At 32.7% G+C, this 25978-nt stretch overlaps 1 long non-coding RNA gene across 1 annotated transcript in view; it reads right to left on the reverse strand.

Moving 5' to 3' along the window:
• Nucleotides 1-25640, reverse strand: part of LOC105338623 (uncharacterized) — a 39820-nt gene extending 14180 nt beyond the window's left edge. The window contains exon 1 of the long non-coding RNA XR_004604213.2: nucleotides 25626-25640. This is a non-coding gene — a long non-coding RNA (uncharacterized lncRNA). The remainder of the gene's footprint in view (nucleotides 1-25625) is intronic.
• Between the last annotated feature and the right edge of the window lie 338 nt (nucleotides 25641-25978).

A 25978-nucleotide genomic window follows, 5' to 3' on the forward strand; every position in this document is an offset into this window, starting at 1 on the left:
AGATGAGGTGTAAAAATCTTTCTCTTGTCTTTAATATGTTGGTAATTGAACTGTATCTTTGGTCATCTCAAAGAAATTAAATTATATTAATTAGTGTTGACAAATCATCGCACTATAAACTAATTAAAAATCGAATCCCAGAATTTGTGTGATTTATACATTTTTTCATGAACGTGCGGAAAGTGCGTAATTTTCCAAACTGCGATATAACAGCCCAATCCTTTCATTGCAAGATATCATCTAAAGATATTTATGTTCTTGATATTTTTGACAAACTTTACAGAATTTTTTAAAATTTCACATGTTAGCACTTTTAGATATCTAAGAATACGTACATTAGGATTTATATAACTGCAAAAAAAACCCGGAAAAAAACCTCTGATAAACGTAAATACAAGAAATGTGAAAATATTCTGGAACTAAGCTAATCAAACTAAGCTGCCCTAACAAATAGGCCAAGTGAAAAAGAGAGTCCAAACTGTTATTTAGAAAAATTCTTCTTAAAAACTGAGACTATATTTGTATAGACTATAGGTAAAATGAATTCTAGTTTGAAGCGTAACCGTGACCCTAGGGATCAGAGAATGACCAATATTTTGGATGGAAGACTTTTACAATTTGTTCACATTTTCATCCAAAACTCTTCTTAAAATTACTTGATGGTGAATATAGAAGGAAGCAAGCAAAGAACGCTTTTTCAATTCACTCTTTGACCCAAAAAATGGCGACAAGCCAACTCACACATAGAAAAAAAAGTAAGTACGTTATTTACAAATAATGTACAAATGACATGAAAGTAAACTTAATATATACAGTATGTATCATTTTACATTAAGTTAGACAATGGCTAAAATTGATACTACAACTCTGAAATCACCCTTTTAGTTTTACCTCGTCTTAAAACACGAATAATTACCTTGACAATATGTGTTTGTTCATTTAACAACATTCTTTTAAATCAATCATATTCCCAATTAAGTCCAAAATTATATATGACAAGTTTAAAATCATTGTTGTCATGTTCAAAATTCAGCAATTTTATTCAATCAACATAAAGCATAGATATTATTAATCATCGCTGTGGCATATAATTATTTAATGCCAAGCACGTAAACAGGTACAGACAACAAAGGCAGTTTATGATGATACAAAGGAGTAAAGAGCAAAAGTATCCAAGCATTTCTCTGACTGATAGAATTTGTGATAAGCACTTATATTACATCAGCTCTATGAAATGCACAGACAGGGACCATTAAGTAATCTAATTTAAAGAAGAAATGAATCGTAATTTAATGTTTTGATGACTAATTGAATTGTAACTCAACTTTAAACACCTCTTGAAATTTCTAATTATATCACCACAGGCTTTTAATCTAAACGATCATACTCTCTTGATATTTCTATAATTATCTTTTTTATTTTATATTGATAATTAATGAATTTATTTAATAATATAATGATTATATTATTTTGTTTAGTCATACTTAATTAATAATTGGGAAATATCCACAGCAAACATAGCACAAGACTTCTGAAAGTATACTCTTCTTGAATCAATATTGTTTGTTAACATGATTTGTATTACTAAATTTTTGTCGTACAGTTAATGTAACAGTAAAAGATCAATTTACCTATGACTAATTTAGTTTTTAAGTGTCAAGATGAAAAGTGTATTTCATTCATAAATCAAAGAATGTCTTTAGAAATAACTATTTATTGTTTTACTACGTGTTCGAGTACCTTATATATCAATAGACAAATAGTACTTTAACCTTCGGGTTTACATTTATTAATTTGACAGTCGTTAATCCATTTCTAGCTTATTCATATAAAACAATTGTTTAATAGAAATATGATGCTTTTACAAAAAGTAATTCACTCGCGTAGGTTATGTAAATCAAGTCCTTGACAAAAGATTAATCGACGATCACGTTTCCTTTGACAAATTGCCTTTTTCTGAAATTTATATCTATCGCATTATATTACACATGGATTTTTAAGATCATTTTTGACACGATGTTAAACGCAAAGTTATAAAAAATAAACACTTATTATAATCGACAGCGTGTTCTGTTGCAAGGAATATATATATAAAAAAGCCCAGGTGAACAATAGTTCAGATCACTAAAAACAACGACTTCATTTGCAGCCGTTTCTTTATATTCTCAAAGAACGTTTTGTCACAAAGACGATTAGATGTTATATTCTGAAACACAGCAAAAAATTACCACAAATAATTACGTAAGTTAAACAATTAAGTTTTAGTTCGACATCAAATCGTTTATAACCACCCGTAAACTATTCCACAATTTAACAGCATGTCAAGACAGATTTGATACGATAAGGCATTGATATGCTAAGAAACTAGTATCTAGACAATTTTCAAAAGCAAACTGTGTTAACACATGACCCTAGAAACACGTAGTTGCTCATTGCATTGGGATACCTAGTAAGAAATTTCGTCTGCTAACATTGCTATCGATCGACCAGATTATCAAATCCGGTGTTATCAGGCGGACGTGACTAAGCGCATGTAGAGTGTATTTATGTGAGAAATCTATAGTCTGTTTCACATACCTCAGGATCTGAACATTTTGTTTCGAGAACCCTACAGTACTGATCGAAAGCTACAACACGTGGATGGATTCCACTTAAAAAAAATCTTAAAATGTAGCATAAAGGAACGAGGTGACAACAAAATATATAGAAAATATCTCAAACATTGATTTAAATGTTAACAACAATGAATATATATAAAAAAAAAAACCTACAGCATAATTCTAAATAGGGTGTATTTTTATTGATTATGTGTTGATTTTCACCGAACTTGAGAATATAAACATAATTAAACGTCAGCTTAAAAGTGATTTATAATATTATTATAACTAACTAATCTTTCACACTGCTATATTTCCTTTACAACGTTCAAATATGACTAGTCTTTTGATAGCACGTCAAGTGGTTAATACAACGCACTTGTTTAGAAACAAACGTTTTCATGCCAAATCTGAGCAAAGCAAAACAGAAAGCAATTAAATAGATTTTGTCCTTCAAAACCTATACCAGATTAGATCGCTAATAAGAATTGAAGTTCCTACAAAATCTTTTACAAAAATGCATGTAGTTGATAAAATCAATTTTTTTGTATTTTAATTACATCAATAATCAGGTTCAATATTACAATAAAATTGATTATAGAGTTATTGTTCTATACCAAACTACCTGATTTTAAAAAAAAAAGTCACAATCTATCAAGCTATTTTGCAACAGCCATATCATCTATCAGATTCCCATCGACTACGAAACAACCAAACTTGAATAACCTGTTGTACCCCAGCAAAAACCAAATATTTAACATGAAAAAATCCATTTTAAGACGAATCCTACTTAAAACTGTGAGAGTAATTATTATTTCTACTTTATCTGACATGTGAGGGAAAACAAAGCATGCATCTTAATGCGGATGTCAATATTACTTAAACGTATAAAAAGACATCTCAGCACATGCATTTAAAAAAACAAATATTGTTTCGACAAGTTAGCCGAAAACCGTTTTCTCAACATTTATGTAGTTTTTCTTTTCATTACTCAATGTCACTTATCAGATTTTACAATACAAATGGTTCATATAAACTTTCCATTTCTTTTCACGCATGATTTAGTTATAAACTACTTATGGCCGTTCATCTGACCACGTTTCATCATCGAATATTTCTTTAAGAAGCTGATATGTTACCCCTATTCGAGACACTGTATAAAAATATAAATGGAAAGTCATCATCCAAAAAGACTGAAATTAGGGGCTATATAAAATCTTGTTTCAGACTAGGAAAAACTCAAAAAAAAAAAAAAATCAAAGAACTGTGTGATGTGTATAGAAAAAAGTGTATGTCATTGAGACAAGTTTACAGGTGGGTCAGCAAATTAAAAAAAAAATGACAAACAGACCTTAAGGATAAACAACATCCTGGATCACCTCGTACGACTTCAGCGGAAGCATTGCCTGCAGAAATAACCGATGCTATTCAAGTGATGGTCAATTAACCATTAAACAAATAGCACATTTTGTAGGCTTTTCATTGTGACAGTATTTACAAATTCAAAGAAACACCTTGTCATCCGAAAGGTTATTGCAAGATGGATACCTCATCTATAAACAGAAAAACATAAACGATTGAGGGTTGAAATGTGTAGAAAACTTCTTAAAAGCTACAAATATTGCAATGAACGACGTTTATTGGACATTATTTAAGGTGACGACCGATGAATACATTATTTGGAACCTCATAGAAAAATTGAATACAAGCTAGGATGGGATTGACTAAAAAGGCAAAACGCCATGTTATAGCAAAACAATGCCAAAGCACAAAGACAGTATTATACGCAAATTTCTTTAAAAATGAAGGTCCTGTAGTTGAAGTTGCTATTCCAAAACGCTGATCAATTACCGGACATGTATACCTTAATTCTATGCTGGAAAAAAATAAGGAACATCACGAAAGAAAGAGACCAAAGTATGAAATTTGAAACATTCGATTTCGTCATGACAACGCCCTAGAACATAAATTCTAGACTGTGAAATCACTTCTTAGAAAAAGAAAAGGTTCATGTTTTGCCCCATCCTCCCTATTCACCTGACTTTTTTCTTTTTCTTTAATTAATTGTCAGGAAGAAGAATGCCTTGGGCTCTGCAATTTATCAGTAAATGAATACCAGTCCCCAAAAAACATTATATGAATGCATTCAAAGCTTGAATCAATCGGTTGAAATTACGTGTCTGTTAAAGGGGAGTATTTTGAAGGTAACCATTAAAAACAACAAAAGCATATCGTTTAGTGTTACTTTTGTAACAACAATGACATTATTTATTAAACGCACCTCGTGTAAAGTAAAAACACTAGCAAAGCAACTTCCGGAATCTAACTGAAGAAAGTAAATTTACTAACGCAAATACCATTCAGGACTGCAACCAAGCAAAACAACTTGTAACTACTTTGATATCATTTAGTTAACAAAATATGCTTATTAATAATCCTAGAATTCTTTCCTTTTCTTTATCTACCATGAAGTTATTTGATTTCTTGTGAACAAATTTTTGTGGACTGTAAGATCTAAAAGGAATGGTGATTGTTATTTTGTGAACTTGGTCTCGTGTACAATGCTTAGCAATGCGTTTGGATAATGAATATTACGTAAAGGGTACAAACAAAATCTATTTTTATATACCTGCAAACACTTTATATGTCAGAAAGGTACAGAGTTCTTAAAAGAATGGTTATATGGTTTTCATAATGGTAATACTAATTTTCTTTTTTAAAATTAGATTCTTGCCTATGTATGTTTGAATTTTGTTAAAATTATTTGATTCTATTTTTGAAATTACCAATAAAAATGTTACATTGATATGGTTTTTGCATTAAAGAATCATTTATCGCCCGAAACTCAACAACTGACTTCCTAATAATTAAGCAACTTGAAAGTAATATTCTAATTCTTATCATAAGTAACCAAGTAATATCCCTCTAATAGTTATATAAACATGAACATTGACTCTGTACAATTCTTAAGAAGTTTGCACTAATCTTTTTCTCTGTCAAGCCCTGAGTTCAAGATGGCGATGATGCTGCTGCTGCTGCTGCTGCTGCTGCTGCTGATGATGATGATAAAAATATGGCTAACAAAATTTTAAAAACCATGAAATTTTTGTCATTTTAGTAGAAAATAAAATTTTTCGTAAAAAAAGTTTTCAGCATGAAAATTGCGACTCATATTTCTTTAAATTTAATGCCCTGATATAAAGCATATGAATGATGACATATCTGTTATCCCATTTTATTTTGTTAACTTTTTGGTAGTTGATTTTAATCAACTCTTCTATGCACTTACTCGGGCAAAGCGAAAGTGAAACAGTGTTTGGACCTAAGCACAAATCAATACCGCTGACAACACTTATATAAAAAATATAGAAAATAATCGATAAATTCGATGCTATGTATTCTGAAGCATTGTTTTTCAAGAAAACGTATTTATGAATACCATGAAAATAGTAAGATTTTAAATTGTACATACAGTTTAGATATTTTTTAAAGTCGTATGTATTCCTACGCTAGAGTTAATGTAGTCTCGTCCAACCAGACGCTTGGCTGTCTCCGTTAATATCCGACAAAACAGAGTCTCTTTTGCTTGTCGGAGATAAACGGAGACAGATGACGCGGGGGTGTTAAGGAAGCATATGGGCAATTTAGCGTCTTATTTTGACTGTTATATTCAAAACCGTGAAATTAAATAACTATTTTGAATACGATCAAAAACTTAGTATTATCCTTTGAAATAGATGTAAGTGCAATAAAATCGGGTAGTACATTACTGCCACATTGGTGCATTATCACGTGACAACTATAAATAGCATACGTATATTCCTTAACATAAAATGAGATAGAACAACACTACCCCGCGGTTTCCAAAATAAAATAAACATACCAAGTGAAGGCAAAACATCTCAGTTTAATCAAAACTGCTGCTAGAATCCTATGTTTTTCTTAATTCAATAGTTATTCATCCAGTTCTCGTAAAACCTTCCCAACTTTTATAAAGTTTGCACGGAAAACGGCAAGTTGCATCAAAACAACACACAACATGGGATTCTAGCAGCACTTTTCATTTTAAGCATTGATCAAACTAACGATACATATAAAATTCAAAGTTCAATATATGCGGGGTAGTGTTGTTCTAGTCGGATTTTTATATCGTAAACAACGACAGAGGAAAGCCTGGCCGAGAAATAAATTTACATACCTTTTAGCGAATGATTGATAAAACTAACATCTCCCCCAGTATTCTTATGTTCAATTCACGATAAATCACAATGCAATACTTTATTAGAGTTCTTAGATTAGTTTTACAATGCTTTCCGATCAAATTCACACGACATTCAACTTTTAGTCATGACGTCATCAATGTATAAATCTACGTAATACAAACTAATTTCTGAAAAAAAAAATTGACTTCAGTATTTTTATTTGCTATTGGTCTACGTTTCGTTGCTTAGATAATTGAATATGTACATAATAACTAAGATTTGTGATATCACGAAATTACATGTAACTCAGAATCCATATGCTTCCTTAACACCCCCGCGTGAGCGTTTAGTTGAACAAGACAAGAGTTCAATCTTGCCTGGATCCATACAATTTTTCAGAAATATTTCGATTACTGATACTACTTGCCATTTAAAATCACATATCGGTGATTTTGAATAAATGATAATCGATAAAATCAACTCCCGTCAGTACTTCAGTACTTTGATTACATCCACTTGTTCATATTTTCAAGCCTTAAAGTTATGGAAATTTGATATATTGTTTTGAAGATTGAGGTTACTGATCTCATTTACCAACTTTTCGTTAAACAATGTTTCAGGAACCCTAAAAATTTGATATAAGTGATAAATGCCTAATCTTCTAGTGCAACAATAATATGTTGTAACCAGTTGATCAATTATTTTCATACTGATTCCAGAATATCCTCATCATACGTTTAATCTGATTAGGGAGATTTATATCGCGATCTCGACTTCGCCATTACTTGAACTATCAGTTTCAACAAAAGTCAATAACATCTTAGATTTTCTTAAAATGTAGTCTGGATAAAAATCATATTTTTATGACCTAAAATTCCAATATCACACAATATGTCTCCTCTATTATTTATCAAACTGCGATACTAACGTAAGTTTTAGAAAAGTCGAATTTAAACGGGAGGAGTCTGTGATCTTATAGTCTTTTTTCTTAAATTCGTTTATCTTTTTGTACGTTCAAAAATGACAATTTTTCTTTCTTGCCAAAATTGCAGATGTTTGATTCTAACTTAAAGTATAATCCTCTCTTTTAAAAAAGTTTATGGTAAAACAAAAACCAATTTAAAGTGGCTCACCACACCGTAAAATATTTTCTCAAATCAGCAGAAATCAGCAGATACTGTGGAATCATTAGATTTCGTGGTGGCTCAATTTTCGTGGAATTCGTGGGTACCTCTCATCCATGAATTAATATCCTCCACGAATGAATAAATTAGAGAATAAAGTCATATATCTTTTGTAGTTTTAAGAGAATACACGAAATTACGTCCCCACGAACCTGTAAAATTTAAGCAATCCACGAAAATTGGCCCCCACGAAATTTAATGATTCCACAGTATACAATCCTTTCGAACGATATAAACAGTTTAACAAGACATTTAAATCGCCATCTTGTGACGTAGTGTCTTAAAAAGTATGAGTGTAGGTGTAGTGAGGTACCTTAAACAGTCCAATTTTGCAACTATTGCAATTTGATATTTTTGAAAATCAGAAAATATTTTTTCTGTTGTTTAATATCCCACAAATGCAAGGTATAAAAGTAAGATTAGAAAGACAATTGAACATGTTTACATTTTAACCTCATCAAATCAGATATTTACAAAATTACTTAAAAGAAAATAACTCGAGTTTAATTCTTCAAGTACCAGCGGATAAATTTATTGTTTGCGCATTGAAAGTTTTTTTTTTATAATTAAAGACAATTTTTACCATCCATATCATTAGATTTACACTTAAGATTCTCTTCCTAGCATAACTATGATATATTTACTTGTTTTAAATACACTGATTAAATGCTAACCGTTACTTTTTTAGCAGTTGAAGGAAATGTTTTCATTTGATTCATACACAAGTCAGCCAAAAAAGATAAACGAGTAGAGTTTACAACCAATATTGTATTTAGTGTCACCGCATTTAATTTTGAAAAACAACGTCTCGTGGACCATGATTGTTTGCTTTTGAGAAGAAACTTTATATATGATGAAAATCCTGAGTAAGTTTCAAAAAAAAAAATATAGGAAGCTTTATTTACAATATTAAGTTTGTATTTCTTTGTAAACATTTTTAGTAATTATTTCACAACTGTGGAAATTTCACGATAAATTATAAGCATTATACATCAAAATGATTTATATATAGATTTATTCTAATAGAAGAACTATACAAGGCATCATAAGTAAATATTTTAAGGCTGTATTACCAAATAAATATAATCATCAACTTTTTAGACAATCGCCGTTTTTGAATAACCTAGTTGGGTGTTTTTGAAACTGCATCTTGGACGAGTGCAGTAGGTGTCACTTTGAACATAACATAATGTCATGTATTTGTTTTGTTGGTTATCCATACACACCTAACTACTTGAATCGTTTATGAAAAGAAAATTGTCTTAACTTCCAAAGTAAATATATTTGTAACTAGACACGATCTCGTTGCGAGCAACGAGGAGGTCTTCCGTCCGCTGAAGTGGAAGACCCTAATAATAAAACACTGTTTTTGTCTAAATCTTAATTAAAGAGTGTTTTCCAACTTGTTTTACAGTCAAACACCCTTTTATGTTGAATATTTTAGTTAGAAAATTAGACAAAAAGGAGAGAAAGAAATAGAGAGAAAAAACAAATCTTGGCTCTGGCGAGATTAGAACACACAGCCTTTGCAGGTGTCTCAAAACATTGCTGACGCGAAATAATTCCCATTTTAGTAAGAAAATTAGACAAAAAGGAGAGAAAGAAATAGAGAGAAAGAACAAATCTTGGCTCTGGCGAGATTACAACACACAGCCTTTGCGGGTGTCTCAAAACATTGCTGACGCGAAATAATTCCCGAATTTGTCTTTGAATTTTGGGAGTTTCCGCCCGGGAGAGGAGTTGAGTTTTTGTATGAGATGAAAAACAACGTGTAAGATGTCTGACTATTCAGGTTTGGTAACAGTGCGAGGTCATTTGAAATATTGATGCGTGTTTGTGTCTGGAGGGGGGGGGGGGTGAAAAGACCCGAGCTTGATTTTTCGTCTTAAATAAATCGAAAATAGAATTTTTAGGTGTGGATCTCGGATTCGGTTAACAACAATTAGGGGAAGTCCTAAAACAATGACTGATGCATTTTACCCATGTATTTCAGTGTTGAGAACGTTTTTTCGTGTCGTTTACTATTATGCTTGACTGTTTTATTTCAGCAGGATTGATAACATCTTTATAAATGTAGAAATAACGAAATCAGTAACACGTAAATTTATTCGGTAAAAATTTGATGACAGTAATTTCCACAGTTCTAACATTCATAAGTAGTTCACACGCTATCGTAGATACAGATTAAACGGAAAACAAGAAATATACACGCAACAGAAATATTACGCGGCAGCTTACATGTACTGTGTAAATTTTAAGTCCCCGTACAGGCTATACTCGCCGTTTGATCTCAGGAATTTCTTCTTAATTGTTCAATCTGCTGCATATTTGGCAGACAATAAGAATGGGGTCCGAGGTACATTTACACAAAATTTCATTTGGATTGAGTAAGGGGCTCGGGAGTTAGAATTTTTTCTACAGTACATGTCAAGCACGCCAATCGAAACTCGAATTATTTGAATCCATAGACATTATCCCGTAACTTGATATAAAATATGTATAGTTTTTGGACGCCAATGTACATTTAGCTTCTTTCCAATTTACTCCACGTTACCTGTACTAGTTCTTATTCAAATGCTAAAACATTTGTACTTGAGAGAGAGAGAGAGAGAGAGAGAGAGAGAGAGAGAGAGAGAGAGATTACATAGCGTTTTATAATGTTCAGGAAATCAATATATAAGCAACCTTTGTCAATAAACGCATGTATACATGCATGTGTGTATCTATATATGGGATTAAATACTAAGCAGTCCTCCTTTTTAAGCCGAGTAGAATAACTTGGGTGCATTGCTAAATGTTGTGTGCATACAGTCATTGAGTTGGCGGCATTTCTTTGATGCCGGCAAAGCGACCAAGCGAACTCTAATGCGGGCGAACTACACTTCGGCGGCATGTCTTTGATGTCGGCGATGCGACGAGCGTCGTAATATAGAGAGCTGCTGACAGAAAAGAGCTCTATATTTGTACTAAAAAAAGCCGCTATCTTTTTTTATTTATGACAAAAATAAAACTGAAAATATTCAAATCCATCATTTTAAAGATAAACCCATTCATCAAAACACAAATGAGAGAGAATAAAGATTCGGCACTCAGGGACTGAACCCGGGTCGCCTGGGCACAAGTCCACCACTCTAACGACTGAGCTACGCGGACCCTCGCTTCAGAACTTTGGAGTCCAAAATCTCAAGAATGCGTGGATTGATTTTAATACGAATTTCATATTCTGAAGTTTTGAGAGCGTCTCTATCGAATGAAAAACAAAAGAAAATTCAAATCCAAAAAATAAAAAAATTAAGGTTTTTTATTTCCTTCCGGTGACGACCGGAAGTGACGGCGGACGTTCGGATATGCGAAGGGCACTGCGGCCGTTCACTCTCTACCTTCTCTGAAAATTTGAAAGTCCTCTCTTCAATACTTTTTGAGAAAAATTGTGAACAAGCAAAAACATAAAATCTTTAATATCTCGGTACCGGAAGTGACGACCAAAAAAATCTCGTGTAATTTTCTTACAAATTTTGTCATGATTAAGATCTGAAAGTTTCACGAAAATCGGCTGAAGCGTTTTTGAGAAAACGTGACAGAAAAAAAAAAATAATAATAATAACTAGACACGATCTCGTTGCGAGCAACGAGGAGGTCTTCCGTCCGCTGAAGACGGAAGACCCTAATAATAAAACACTGTTTTTGTCTAAATCTTAATTAAAGAGTGTTTTTCAACTTGTACTACAGTCAAACACCCTTTTATGTTGAATATTTTAGTTAGAAAATTAGACAAAAAGGAGAGAAAGAAATAGAGAGAAAGAACAAATCTTGGCTCTGGCGAGATTAGAACACACAGCCTTTGCAGGTGTCTCAAAACATGGCTGACGCGAAATAATTCCCGAATTTGTCTTTGAATTTTGGGAGTTTCCGCCCGGGAGAGGAGTTGAGTTTTTGTATGAGATGAAAAACAACGTGTAAGATGTCTGACTATTCAGGTTTGGCAACAGTGCGAGGTCATTTGAAATATTGATGCGTGTTTGTGTCTGGAGGGGGGGGGGTGAAAAGACCCGAGCTTGATTTTCGTCTTAAATAAATCGAAAATAGAATTTTTAGGTGTGGATCTCGGATTCGGTTAACAACAATTAGGGGAAGTCCTAAAACAATGACTGATGCATTTTACCCATGTATTTCAGTGTTGAGAACGTTTTTTCGTGTCGTTTACTATTATGTTTGACTGCTTTATTTCAGCAGGATTGATAAAATCTTTATAATTGTAGCAATAACGAAATCAGTAACACGTAAATTTATTCGGTAAAAATTTGATGACAGTAATTTCCACAGTTCTAACATTCATAAGTAGTTCACACGCTATCGTAGATACAGATTAAACGGAAAACAAGAAATATACATGCAACAGAAATATTACGCGGCAGCTTACATGTACTGTGTAAATTTTAAGTCCCCGTACAGGCTATACTCGCCGTTTGATCTCAGGAATTTCTTCTTAATTGTTCAATCTGCTGCATATTTTGCAGACAATAAGAATGGGGTCCGAGGTACATTTACACAAAATTTCATTAGGATTGAGTAAGGGGCTCGGGAGTTCGAATTTTTTCTACAGTACATGTCAAGCACGCCAATCGAAACTCGAATTATTTGAATCCATAGACATTATCCCGTAACTTGATATAAAATATGTATAATTTTTGGACGCCAATGTACATTTAGCTTCTTTCCAATTTACTCCACGTTACCTGTACTAATTCTTATTCGAATGTTAAAACATTTGTACTTGAGAGAGAGAGAGAGAGAGAGAGAGAGAGAGAGAGAGAGAGAGAGAGAGAGAGAGAGAGAGAGAGAGAAAGAGAGAAAGAAAGAGAGAGATTGATTGATTACATAGCGTTTTATAATGTTCAGGAAATCAATGTATAAGCAGCCTATGTCAATAAACGCATGTATACATGCATGTGTGTATCTATATATGGGATTAAATACTAAGCAGTCCTCCTTTTTAAGCCGAGTAGAATAACGTGGGCAAATTGCTAAATGTTGTGTGCATACAGTCATTGAGTTGGCGGCATTTCTTTGATGCCGGCAAAGCGACCAAGCGAACTCTAATGCGGTCGAACTGCAGGGGCACTTCGGCGGCATGTCTTTGATGTCGGCGACGCGACGAGCGTCGTAATTTAGAGAGCTGCTGACAGAAAAGAGCTCTATATTTGTACTTTAAAAAAGCCGCTATCTATTTTTATTTATGACAAAAATAAAACGGAAAACATTCAAATCCATCATTTTAAAGATAAACCCATTCATAAAAACACAAATGAGAGAGAAAAAAGATTCGGCACTCAGGGACTGAACCCGGGTCGCCTGGGCACAAGTCCACCACTCTAACGACTGAGCTACGCGGACCCTCGCTTCAGAACTTTGGAGTCCAAAATCTCAACAATGCGTGGATTGATTTTAAAACGAATTTCATATTTTGAAGTTTTGAGAGCGTCTCTATCGAATGAAAAACTAAAAAAAATTCAAATCCAAAAAATTAAAAAATTAAGGTTTTTCATTTCCTTCCGGTGACGACCGGAAGTGACGGCAGACGTTCGGATATGCGAAGGGCACTGCGGCCGTTCACTCTCTACCTTCTCTGAAAATTTGAAAGTCCTCTCTTGAATACTTTTTGTGAAAAATTGTGAACAAGCAAAAACATAAAATCTTTAATATCTCGGTACCGGAAGTGACGACCAAAAAAATCTCGTGTAATTTTCTTACAAATTTTGTCATGAATAAGATCTGAAAGTTTCACGAAAATCGGCTGAAGCGTTTTTGAGAAAACGTGACAGAAAAAAAAAATAATAATAATAACTAGACACGATCTCGTTGCGAGCAACGAGGAGGTCTTCCGTCCGATTTTTAGAAGAGGAAATGACCTTGATTTTTATCTTCATCAACGAAACATATCAGGAAATGCAGATGTGATCTTACAGAGCGATGGATGAAGGATTATACACCCCGTTGGATCCCTAATTTGAAGGACCAGCCCCATATATTTCATATTAAATAAGAGGTCTTTTGACCTAATAACACGTCTAATAACCTGTAATAAAAAGAAACCGAAGAAAAAAAAGAGGATCTTCCTTTGTAAACGGAAGACCCTAATAACAATAAGAATAGAAGGGTCTTCCGCTGAAGACGGAAGACCCTAATAATAAAAGACTGTTTTTGTCTGAATCTTAATTGAAGAGTGTTTTTCAACTTGAACTTTAGTCCAACAACCCTTTTATGTTGAATATTTTAGTTAGAAAATTAAATAAAAAGGAGAGAAAGAAATAGAGAGAAAGAACAAATCTTGGCTCCGGCGAGATTAGAACACACAGCCTTTGCAGATGTCTCAAAACATGGCTGACGCGAAATAATTCCCGAATTTGTCTTTGAATTTGGGGCGTTTCCGCCCGGGAGAAGAGCTGAGTTTTTGTATGAGATGAAAAATTAAACAACGTATAAGATGTCTGACTATTCAGGTTTGGTAACAGTGCGAGGTCATTTGAAATATTTATGCGTGTTTGTGTCTGCACCCCTGCGAATGTGTTCGGAATGTTTTCTTTATCGTTGCTAAGTAAGTAATAAATCCAGAGGTGCTCGAATGAAAGTTCACGAGACTTCACCGATATTTGTTCACTTCCTGTGAAATTTCGAGCGGAAGTATAAGTGTTCGGATAATATTCTCAAAATACGTAAGTACTGGTCGTTTTTCATATCACATCCTACTATGATTTATGTTAAAACAGGAAAAGCTTTCAAGATGTATGTCTTATTTTACCATCCAGCAGTTATTTATATTAAACGATAATATTCAGAACAGAGTTATCGTTCGTGTTCAAACACGTGTAGAGTGGTTGAAAATATAACCATTGGGTTGCTTAATAAAATCATAGCCATGTTTGATGCTTGTGGTGTGCAATACCATGTTTTAAAAAAAAATAGTGGGTGTCTGTTTTGCATTTAAACTTAGTATATCGAGCCATTTTCAAGGAACATTCTGCATAAAATGGTATAGTCTGTTTCACTATTGATGTTATTACTAGGTCAGGCGCGGATAAAAAATTAATCCTCAGGAGGGATCTCTTTTAAACATGTTAGTTGTTGCAACAGCAAACAAAAACTAATTTTTGTATAGTCACATTTATTTCTAGAACACATTTTATTCACCAATTAATGAAGATAAAGTTTAAAATCAATAAACCTCTAGATTTTATATTTGACTACCTATATTAAGAACCTAGATACATGTACTGTGAAATAGACTTTATACACGAGGTACGATTTTTACTGCGAAACTGAAAGGGTAAAATAAAACCACGTGGTCTAAAATTTGAATGACAATAACATTCGCAGGGGTGTCTGGAGGGGGGGGGGGGGGTGAAAAAACCTGAGCTTGATTTTCGTCGTAAATAAATCGAAAATAGAATTTTGAGGTGTGGATCTCGGATTCGGTCATTACATGTAGTACAGTAATCTAGAATTGAACTAGGTTGAAAATAAAGGTTCAAGATGAAAGATCCAGTAAAATCAGGCCAGAAAAACTAAATGATTTTCTGAATAGGAAGGGGGGGGGGGTGTCGGTGCGTGTACTGTGTAAATTTAATTTTCCGGTATAGGCAATAAGCGCCGTTTAATCTCAGGAATTTCGACTCGATTGTTCAATCCGCTGCATATTTGGCAGACAATAAGAATGGTGTCCGAGGTTCATTTTCACGAATTTTCATTAGGATTGAGTGAAGGGCTTGGGAGTTATGATTTTTTTTACAGTACATGTCAATCACGACAATTGAAACTCAAATGCTAAAAACTTCATAACTCTGTTAATAATGAACGAATTGGTCTGGTAATTAGTACAGTAATCTAGAATGGTACTTAGTTGAAATTAAAGGCCCAAGATCAAAGATCAAGTAAAATCGGGCCAGAAAAACTAAATGATTTTATGAATGGGGGGGGGGGGTCGGTCGGTGACTTCTATATTAAACGTAGACTATTAAATTCTAAATATCACAAATTACACAATTTCTAAACAATATACATATGTTAGAACAATGTAGAAGCGTTGTTTGAAAGATGTAACTATTGATTTTTTAACATCTGTTTATCTTAGGCTCAAACACTCATAAACGGCTGGTCAGTTTTCAAACCTTGTCGCAGTCACCCGTTCGTTTGTATAGTTACGTGTATAAACTTTGGAGGTTTTTCTTAATCCCAGACAGGCAACAGATTTGTATCAGTATATAGACATGCACAAAAAAAGGAAAAAGTCCACCATCTTTAATTTTAGCGTTGACTTCCAATCAGTATGAAGACAATCATTAAGCAATGAATTTCAAATTATTTGAATCCATAGACATTATCCCGTAACTTGAAATAAATACATGTATACTTTTTGGACGCCAATGTACATTTAGCCTCTATCCAATTTACTGCATGTTACCTGTACAAGTACTTTAGAGAGAGAGAGAGAGAGAGAGAGAGAGAGAGAGAGAGAGAGAGAGAGAGAGATTTTCTAGTTTTTTATAGTGTTTAGGGAATCAGTATATCAGCAACGAATGTCAATAAACGCATGCATACATGCAAGCGTGTATCTATATATGTGAACAAATACTAATCAGTCCTCCTTTTAAGGTCATGTAGAATAACGTTGGTGCATTGCTAAATGTTGTGTGCATACAGTCATTGAGATGGCGGCATTTCTTTGATGCCGGCAAAGCGACCCAGTGAACTCTAATGCGGTCGTACTGCAGGGGCGCTTCGGCGGCATGTCTTTGATGGCGGCGATGCGAACTGCTGACAAAAACGAGCTCTATATTTGTATTAAAAAAGCTGTTATTATTTTTATTTATGATAAAAATAAAACGGAAAACAATAAAAACCATCATTTCAAAGGTAAAATCGTTAAACAAAAGAAAATTAGGGAAGAACAAATAATCGGCACTCGGGGATGGAACCCGGGTCGCCTGGGCACAAGTCCAACACTCTAACGACTGAGCTACGCGGACTCTCGCTTCAGAACTTTTGAACTCAAAATCTCGGGAATGCCTGGATCGATTTTAACACGAATTTCATATTCTGAAGTGTTTTAAGCGTCTCTATCGAATAAAAACATAAATAAAATTCAAATCTAAAAATTTGAAAAATTAAGGTTTTTCATTTCCTTCCGGTGACGACCGGAAGTGACGGCAGACGTTCGGATATGCGAAGGGCACTGCGGCCGTTCACTCTCTACCATCTCTGAAAATTTGAAGTTTCTATCGTAAATACTTTTTGAGAAAAATCGTGAACAAGCAAAAACGTAAAATCTTTAATATCTCGGTACCGGAAGTGACGATCAAAAAAAGCCCGTGTACTTTTCTTACAAATTTTGTCATGAATAAGATCTGAAAATTTCATGAAAATTGGCTGAAGCATTTTTGAGAAAACGTGACAGAAAAAAAAAACAATAAAAATAATAGTGAAAAAGAAACAAAGCAATAACAATAAGGTCTTCCGTTGGAAACGGAAGACCTTAATAATAATAGAGGAAAAGAAACAAAGCAAAAACAATAAGGTCTTCCGTTTCCAACGGAAGACCTTAATAATAGAGGAAAAGAAACAAAGCAAAAACAATAAGGTCTTCCGTTTCCAACGGAAGACCTTAACAATTTTATTTTTTACTTTTATGCATTATTTGGAGACAAATATGTACAAAATTTATTATACCAAGATTGATATTCATTTAGTTAAAGGGAAGATTTTGTCAGAGTGGGTTAAAAGCATCAGATGTATATTAAAATCATCAAATGAAAACCATCTATCCTTCTGTTTTCAATAAAGCAGAAGTGAGAAAAGAACTAGACAGATTGCACGATCAGTATGTACTGGTCCTGCTGATAAGGCAAGTAACAACATTATCTTTGTTTGTAAGGCACATTATATTCATTGCATTTTCAAAGAACTAGGTTTTGATTCTACACATGGCAATCCTACTTACACCCATAGCAGCCTTTCTAAGCAGGAAATACTTCAAAATCATAAATCGGTTATGGATATCTTTCATATCCCCAATACACAAAATGAATTTGATTTATCTTATTCACAAAAGTCCTTACAAACAGAGATATATAGCAGGTTCCAGTAAATGTTATAGCAAACCTCTCTCTTTACCCCTCACTAAAATTCTTACGGAAGTAAAGGAGAAACTTCAAGAGTACTGTATAACAATATACTCCAGACGTGGTGTGAATCAGATGTGGATATTAAAAAACTTTAAAGAATTATTAGAAATTTTGATGTCACAAAATCAATAGCATCAAAACAAACGATTTTTAAAACCTTTCTACAACCATTTCCAATGACAAATTAAAATCTAGGCTTTTTGATTTCATCGACAGTTGTTTCTTCAATAAAAATGGAAGTCGTAAAAATGCTTATCTTGTCATTGGAAATCTAAATCAAAGTATTAAAGTACTGACGGGAGTTGATTTTATCGATTATCATTTATTTTAAAGTCAACTTATCTTGCATGGCAATAAGTTTCAAGTCTGTATTTGAATTACGCGTTTTTATTATATGAATTTTTAGACTTTTCTGACAAAAATTTTGAGAAACCCCATATGAATCTTGTTGTGTAATATTTAAAGATAGATTTCAAACTATGTATTAGTAATCGAAACATTCTAATGGATCCAAGCACTAATGATATCGAACTCTAGTGTCGTTCAACCAGACGCACGGCTCCGTTAATCTCCGACAAGCAAGAGAGCCTCTCTGGTTGTCGGAGATTTACGGAGACAGCCGAGCGTCTGGTTGAACGAGACTTTATTAAACTCTGGCGTAGGAACACATGAGACTACAAAAATATCTCAATTGTTCGTATTATATAAAATCTGACTATTTTCAAAGTGTTTATAGATAAGTTTCCTTGAAAAACAATGCTTCAGCATACATTACATCGAATTTTTCTATTATTTTCAAGAACTAAGTCTTGTCAGCGGTGATGATTTGTGCTTCGGTCCAAACACTGTTTCACTTTCGGTTTGCCAGAGTAACTGCATAGGAGAGTTGATTAAAATCAACTCCCAAAAATTATTTTAAAACCATTCTGATTGCACACACAAGTACTCTGAGGTTGACATTAAAAAGATGCTTGAGTTTCTGATAGACAACATCTATGTAGTTCTTGGAAATCAAGTCTTCCAACAATCTGTTGGAATTCCCATGGGTACCAATTGTGCGTGCCCCATTGTAAGCAGCTCTATTTATGTATTCTTATAAAGCAGAATTTATTCAAAAACTTGTACGTGAAAAAAATAAATCACTCGCTGTGGCCTTCAACTCAACATTCAGTATATCTACGCCGTATTATCAATTAACAATTGTTATTTCCATACTTACGTCCACTCAATATATCCCAGTGAACTTGAAATAAAAGATACCACAGAGACTGCGTCATATGTGTTATATTTGGATATTTTACTGGAAATGGACATTGATGGTAACCTAACAACAAAACTTTATGATAAACGCGATGACTACAATTTTTCTATGGTCAACTTTCCTTACTTATGTAGCAATATACCTTCATCATCTGCATATGATGTTTTTTGTCTCTCAGTTGATTCGATACGGAAGGGCATGCTCTTCGTACGAACAATTTCTAAGACGAAGCAAGCTACTGACAAACAAGTTGATAAAACAGTAATATCAACAGTCTCATTTGAAGTTATCGACAATAAGTTCTATAGTCGATACAACGACCTTGTCAGCAAATACAATCTTCCACTGGGTCGCATGCTGACTGACGTTTTTCATACTAATTGTTAGACCATAATTAATCACCTAATTGTCTTTGGACTTTTCCGCCCCCTCCCCCCCCCCCCCTCCGATTACGACAAAGAGCAGACGGCGGGTGTAGCCGATCAGCAGAGGATACACACTCCTCCTGGGTAACTGATCATACCTCTATCTATTTGGAGGTCTGTGTTACTCTGCTTTGAATTAGTATTTCGTTTTATGGTTTTTTGAGATGTTTCACGGTTTGTTATTGTCATTTTTTTTATAGAATGATTTTATAATTTAAGTGTGTATACAGTATTGACTTTCATAAAAAACAATACCGATGATGGTGCATCTAAATCAAATGAAACATGCTTAGTGGTCTGCAAAAAATGTTTTCGTATTTCTAAGCTATTGAGTCAAAAATCAGAAGAATCAGATACCGAAAAAGGAAAAATCATAAGTTCGTCAAATCCTTATATTTCGAAGTTTAAGCCTTTGAGAAACTTTAGCAAACCAATTATTTTTTAAAAATCAAAACAGTTAAAACAACATATTAAAAAAAGATGCGAAAAAGATTCCAACATATTTATACCTTTGCTTTTCCTACAGTGAGCTTCATTTCAAAAGGTGCAACATTTTAACAACCAGATTTTAACACAAAGAAACATGATCTCATAATTAATTAAATTATGCACCAAAATACATCATGTTAGATAATTATTTAAGAAAATTCAATGATAGTCATTAAAAGAAAAAGTCTTACTGATTTTCTACAGAAAATATACAAAAAATAATGCTTTAATTCTTCACACATCAGTATGTATAACAAAAGTTCATAATTTTAGAAATTTCTCAAAAATTTTACAGTGTACATGTTATTTTGATTATCAAACTTTTAATGAGAGTTATATATTTTAACAATTCACATAGTTTATCTTAATTGTTTGATAGTCTCTTGAACGTATACCTCCAAATTGTTTGATTTAGTTTTACAACATTGGTAAAATTTGAAATAATTATGGTTTCCTTTCCTTTTGAAATATGACCTATATTTGGTATTGAAGCCACTAAAACATACTTGTACAATACTTTAAATCAAAAACATTCCATCTTAAATGACCATTGATGTAAACACAACTATATCCTGAAATTGTTCATGCTGTGTAACCGGACGCAAAAGACACTTGGGTCACCTTATCTGTAATTCGGAATGACTGATCTGATTTTTTCAATATATGATTTGATAAACTTAATGAGAAAATGTATGTGAAACCTCAAACAACATAGTTTTCTTTAATATGCAGTTAGATATAATATGGCATACCCAAAATGATTTGAAATTCACGAAGTTAGTAAACTACATACCCTTGCAAATGAATACACCAAAATACGTAATTTCCTTCTCTTAAATGTCAAAAAAGATTCGGTGGATGTTTGAATGGAGGACTTTAGTTTGAAAAAGTTAAAGGAGTCAAATTTTTTGAATATCAAAACCGTGTGTAAATTTACCTTTCTGAAATGCATACAAACGTTTTTTGACCATTTGTCTCGTTTGTATTTTCCTATCACGTTTTATCATTTTAATCACTGTGGTTTCATTAATATTCAAGGGTATCAATTTTCGTGGATAAAGTGAAAATCACAGTTTCAAGGATACGTAAATTCGTGACCAATGACCCTTTCAATACAAAATGTTAATAGAAATTGCGTTTCAATGAACATTTAATTTCATGGATCAACTTAACAACGAAATCCACGAAAATTGGTATTCAACGAATATTAATGAAACCACAGTATTAGGTCTAATATAATTTCATTGTTATTTTGATCCACTTGTCAGTTTAGTAACATCGTGCCTAAAGACATATATTTATTATCTAAGAGACGGTTGAGGTTTTTTTTCTTCCAATTTATGATAATACATTTATTTCTTATTTTTCAGTTGTGGTTTTACCAATTTCCTCCAATTAATTTTTGTATTTGTAAAAACATGCAACCTGATTTCAGTTAAAGCAAAGATGCTGAAAAATTCCTTTTTTGCCGAGTTATAAAAGCACATATTATTTATTTAGGAAAAACGTCCAAGTTGTAATCAAATGAATGTATAAATGCAGTTTCTTTCTTTCAATTTCAATGTTTTGTAAACCTGAAATTTAAATTTTTTATTTTTCTACAGCTTTTGACTAAGGTTTACAACTTCTTCATGCTGTTAGAGCTTCGTGTCTGGGTACCTTGCAGAAAATCATTACATAATTGATGCAATTTCATAATCTCCATTTATATTCCGGGTGCAATCATATACCTTAGGTTATACGTCGTTTTAAAATGTTGCAAGAAAGGTATTGGCACTACCGTAATTACACTTTGAGTTATTTTATTGACAACTAATCAAAGGTCATCCTCCGAGTCATGTGTGTGCGACTGTCAACTATGAGAAATAGATTTCGTATCAATTCTTATTAACAGCGATTGTTAAAAAGGTCAAACGATCACTAATTCGACAATCGTTGCTTGTTCAAAGGAATACCGTGAGCATTATATCTGTCAACTTTTTAAAAGCTCTGGGTTTTCGTATTCAGGTAAAAAGAAGTGGCATAGAAGAAATATAAAATAAAAATGTTTCAAAGCTAATAATTCATTTCATAACTTTAAAACATAACATGTGTTCTTGAATTCGTTGATATCTTAAGATTTTTGGAGATTGTTTATCAATATAATAATAATTTTTATTATGATTCAATAATTTTTATGATAAATGAAATTCTTTCCTTAGCTTGATAGAACATAAGTTCAATGACAAAATGTAATGTTAATGACTTTCTTCATATTCGAAATGATTAATTTATACCCACCGAGTATGTTCTCCTCTATTTCTTAGAAAACCGATTGTGATCCTTTGACTAATAGGGTACTGACAAGTCTGAAATCTACACTATCTAGTTCTAACCAGTTTATCGACCGGTCGTAACCTTTAGCAGCCTAACGAAAATCACGGAATGCAGGAAATAATCATGATGATGTCAGACTTTAATTCCTATTAAAGACGAATTTTATGTTCTGTACATTTACAATTGTATAGTCAATTTTACTTACTATGATTCATAATTAAATCAATGAAATCTATAAAAAAGATGTGAATATAAAAAAGGGTTGTATTTTTGATAATTCAAACGGGCTTTGAAAGAAGCGATAATTGTAGAAAAAAGTGTGCAATGTCGCTACCATCATAGCCCGCATGAATCACGATTAAACATTCTATTGTTAAAATAACAACCAAGATAATTAGAATATTTAAAACCTTTATAACCAATACTACAACGCATTGTACATATTGTACTTCATATAAATGTTCTTTCAAAGATCTTGAAAGAGTTTAGTAGATAAATATCAATTCATTCAAAACAAGACATGAAATCATGCGTTCCTAAAATAATGTTCAAGTAAATGTTTGAAGAAGTTTTAAGGGAGTTGTCAATGTAATAAACATTACACAGGAGATGTAAAAAGGGAGTTGTCAATCTAATCCACATTACACAGGAGATGCAAAGCAGCACCATACTCAAAAACATTTAAATTTACGAATCTTTTGCTCATCTTTAAGCTATTTATCCCGTGTGATTCAAAGATACGATAAAAAACTTTGTTCTTGCTTATTTTTCCTATTTCTTTTTGAAAAAAAATCCAAAATCTCTGAAAACGCATGGTAAATATACTGACAATTCCTCACCAATACTTACAAGAAAATAACATTGGAATGTAAATTCTATATTTTTGAAGACAAAGACCAAAGATTTGTGGTGATTCTTTTTACCCTCTTTACCGTGAATTTACACACAAATAAAATTTTGTAGCACATTATAATTTTTTTTTTAATCAAACAGGTATATCTAAACATGAAAGCCCCAATGAACCTTTGAAATACAGACTCGGACAGAGTCACCCCCTGCGAATTTTTATTATTCTACATGGCATGCTTTTTGTCCTTTTAAGTTTGTTTTCAAAATCTTTTTGACGATACAAAAAATGAAAATTCCTTAAAATGAATCACCACTGAATAATATTTCGGTTTTTGATAGGTGTTTTTTTTTAAAATAAAATATTACATGTTAAGGTTAATAGACAAATGATTGATAATAAGTGTATTTTTATAAGGAATCAGGAATCATTCTTTGAGTATTATGAGGTGATAATTTTGGTCGGGGCGTGATCAAATCCAATAAAGCCCGAAGAGCTTTATGATAGATTTGATCACGCCCCGACCAAAATTATCACCTCATAATATTCAAAGAATGATTCGTTATTACTTATATTTATATAATTTTAAGCCATCGTACGATTAAATATTTAAATATAAATAAGCAAACCCCGCTGGAGCCTCAATTTGGCGTCATTTGTATTATGGGTTATATAGTACAAAATCGATACGTAGTGTTATCACAGGCAAAGACACTGGAAAATGTAAATATACCAAAATCTTTACGTTCGACAGTCAGTCTAGCCATATCTTATAACATTTGTCATGTCAAATTGAGACAAATTGGAATATAATTATATGCAGTTTTGTTCATACTGTTATGTTTTTATGCAATGTACATGAATCTACGATAAGCAAAATTTAACTAACATAAAAAAAGGTTGACTAGTCTACTTCAAATTATAATTCCTTTGCCTTTTATACTTATCATATACTTTTTTGTTTTATCAAAACTCTCAAAATCAAGTGATCGGCATTGATTTACTAATTTTACCTGGGTCAAAAGTAATTTCAAATGATAAAAAAATGTTTATTGTATTTTGAGCATCTTCCTATGGAAAACATTAAGTTACCTGCTCCCTCTAATTCTTGCTTTTTTCCTTTATTTATCTTTGCTACCCCTTTAATTTGTCCGAAACATATTTCATGCAATTTGTAATCAGATTTTTGTTATTATGTTACATACAATAATGCTGCAAGTCAGAATATTCTAAAATGCGTAATATAGGAAAGTGCAAAAAAAAAATGTATGCACTGACAAAGACTATATAATTAACAAAAAAAGAATGATATAATATATTGAAATGTGCATTTGAAATTATTCCATTATGAATCATTTAATACTTTACAACTAACAAAAACCAAAATTTAAAAAGGCTATCGAAATTTGAATAAAATGTTAGACCCTTTTTCTAATGGTATTTAAAAATAAATGTAGCTTTCAAAACGAATCAATTAAATATAGCATTGTTAGATGACCATCACAAACTGGCTTTGCGGTTAAAGCTTTTGGAAAAGCCTGTAGTGAACTTATAACCATATTTATTGTCTTACTCTGTACAATGTTTGATTGTACAGATATTGCAATCGATTGACAAGGAATCGATTCAACTTGCACTGAATGATATATCAGAATACCCAAAGCATTTAAGTTTTAAATATGACATCGGTGCTAACATTTAATGCAATGGAATTATGAAACGAACTATAACTCTGGAAAAGAGAACGTTTTATTGTCAAACACAAAAACATTAAGTTAGGAGAATAAGGACTTCTTTAATACTGTTTCTACAAAACAATCTTGTTGTACTTAGTAAGTCGTCAAAATACTTTTACTGTACAAATGTATACTAATCAAAGATTCGTCCAATCGTGACGAAACATAGCAAGCCGTGACCAAGAGCGATATTTGCTTTAAATCACTTTGTATTCTTTGTCGATATACGCCGCCATTTTATAGAGGGGCTTGACCTACTTCTGTGGTTGCGTGTTGTAACGGGTCTCTCGATCAATTCACCGAGCTGTTTGTTATCGTGTGTGTACACAGAACCTACAGAAATATCCCAATCCACTGGCAAACTTAGCTACAATTACAAAATACTCTTACCTTAACAATATGCTCAATACAAATGTTATATATCAATGGACGAATGTATAATAGATATGAACATATATCTTTCACATTGCTGACATAATTTTGCAAGAATCCGGGTTATTTTATTGTTCTCTTTGTTAACTGTTTGGTTTTATAAACATTAAACTGTACTGAGGCGTGCGTTTAACAAGAGTATTTTAATATCCAGGTTAAATATTTAAAAGGTACCGGTCCAGCAAAGTTATACATGATTAAGATTCTTAAAAACCGCGGATATCAGTATATCATTATGTGTACAGAAGATTCACCACGATGATTAACAGTCTAATATTGTATTCCACATTGTAGTATATTAAATTAACAAA

Source organism: Magallana gigas, chromosome 3 (assembly GCF_963853765.1).
Source record: "Magallana gigas chromosome 3, xbMagGiga1.1, whole genome shotgun sequence".
Lineage (NCBI taxonomy): Eukaryota > Metazoa > Mollusca > Bivalvia > Ostreida > Ostreidae > Magallana > Magallana gigas.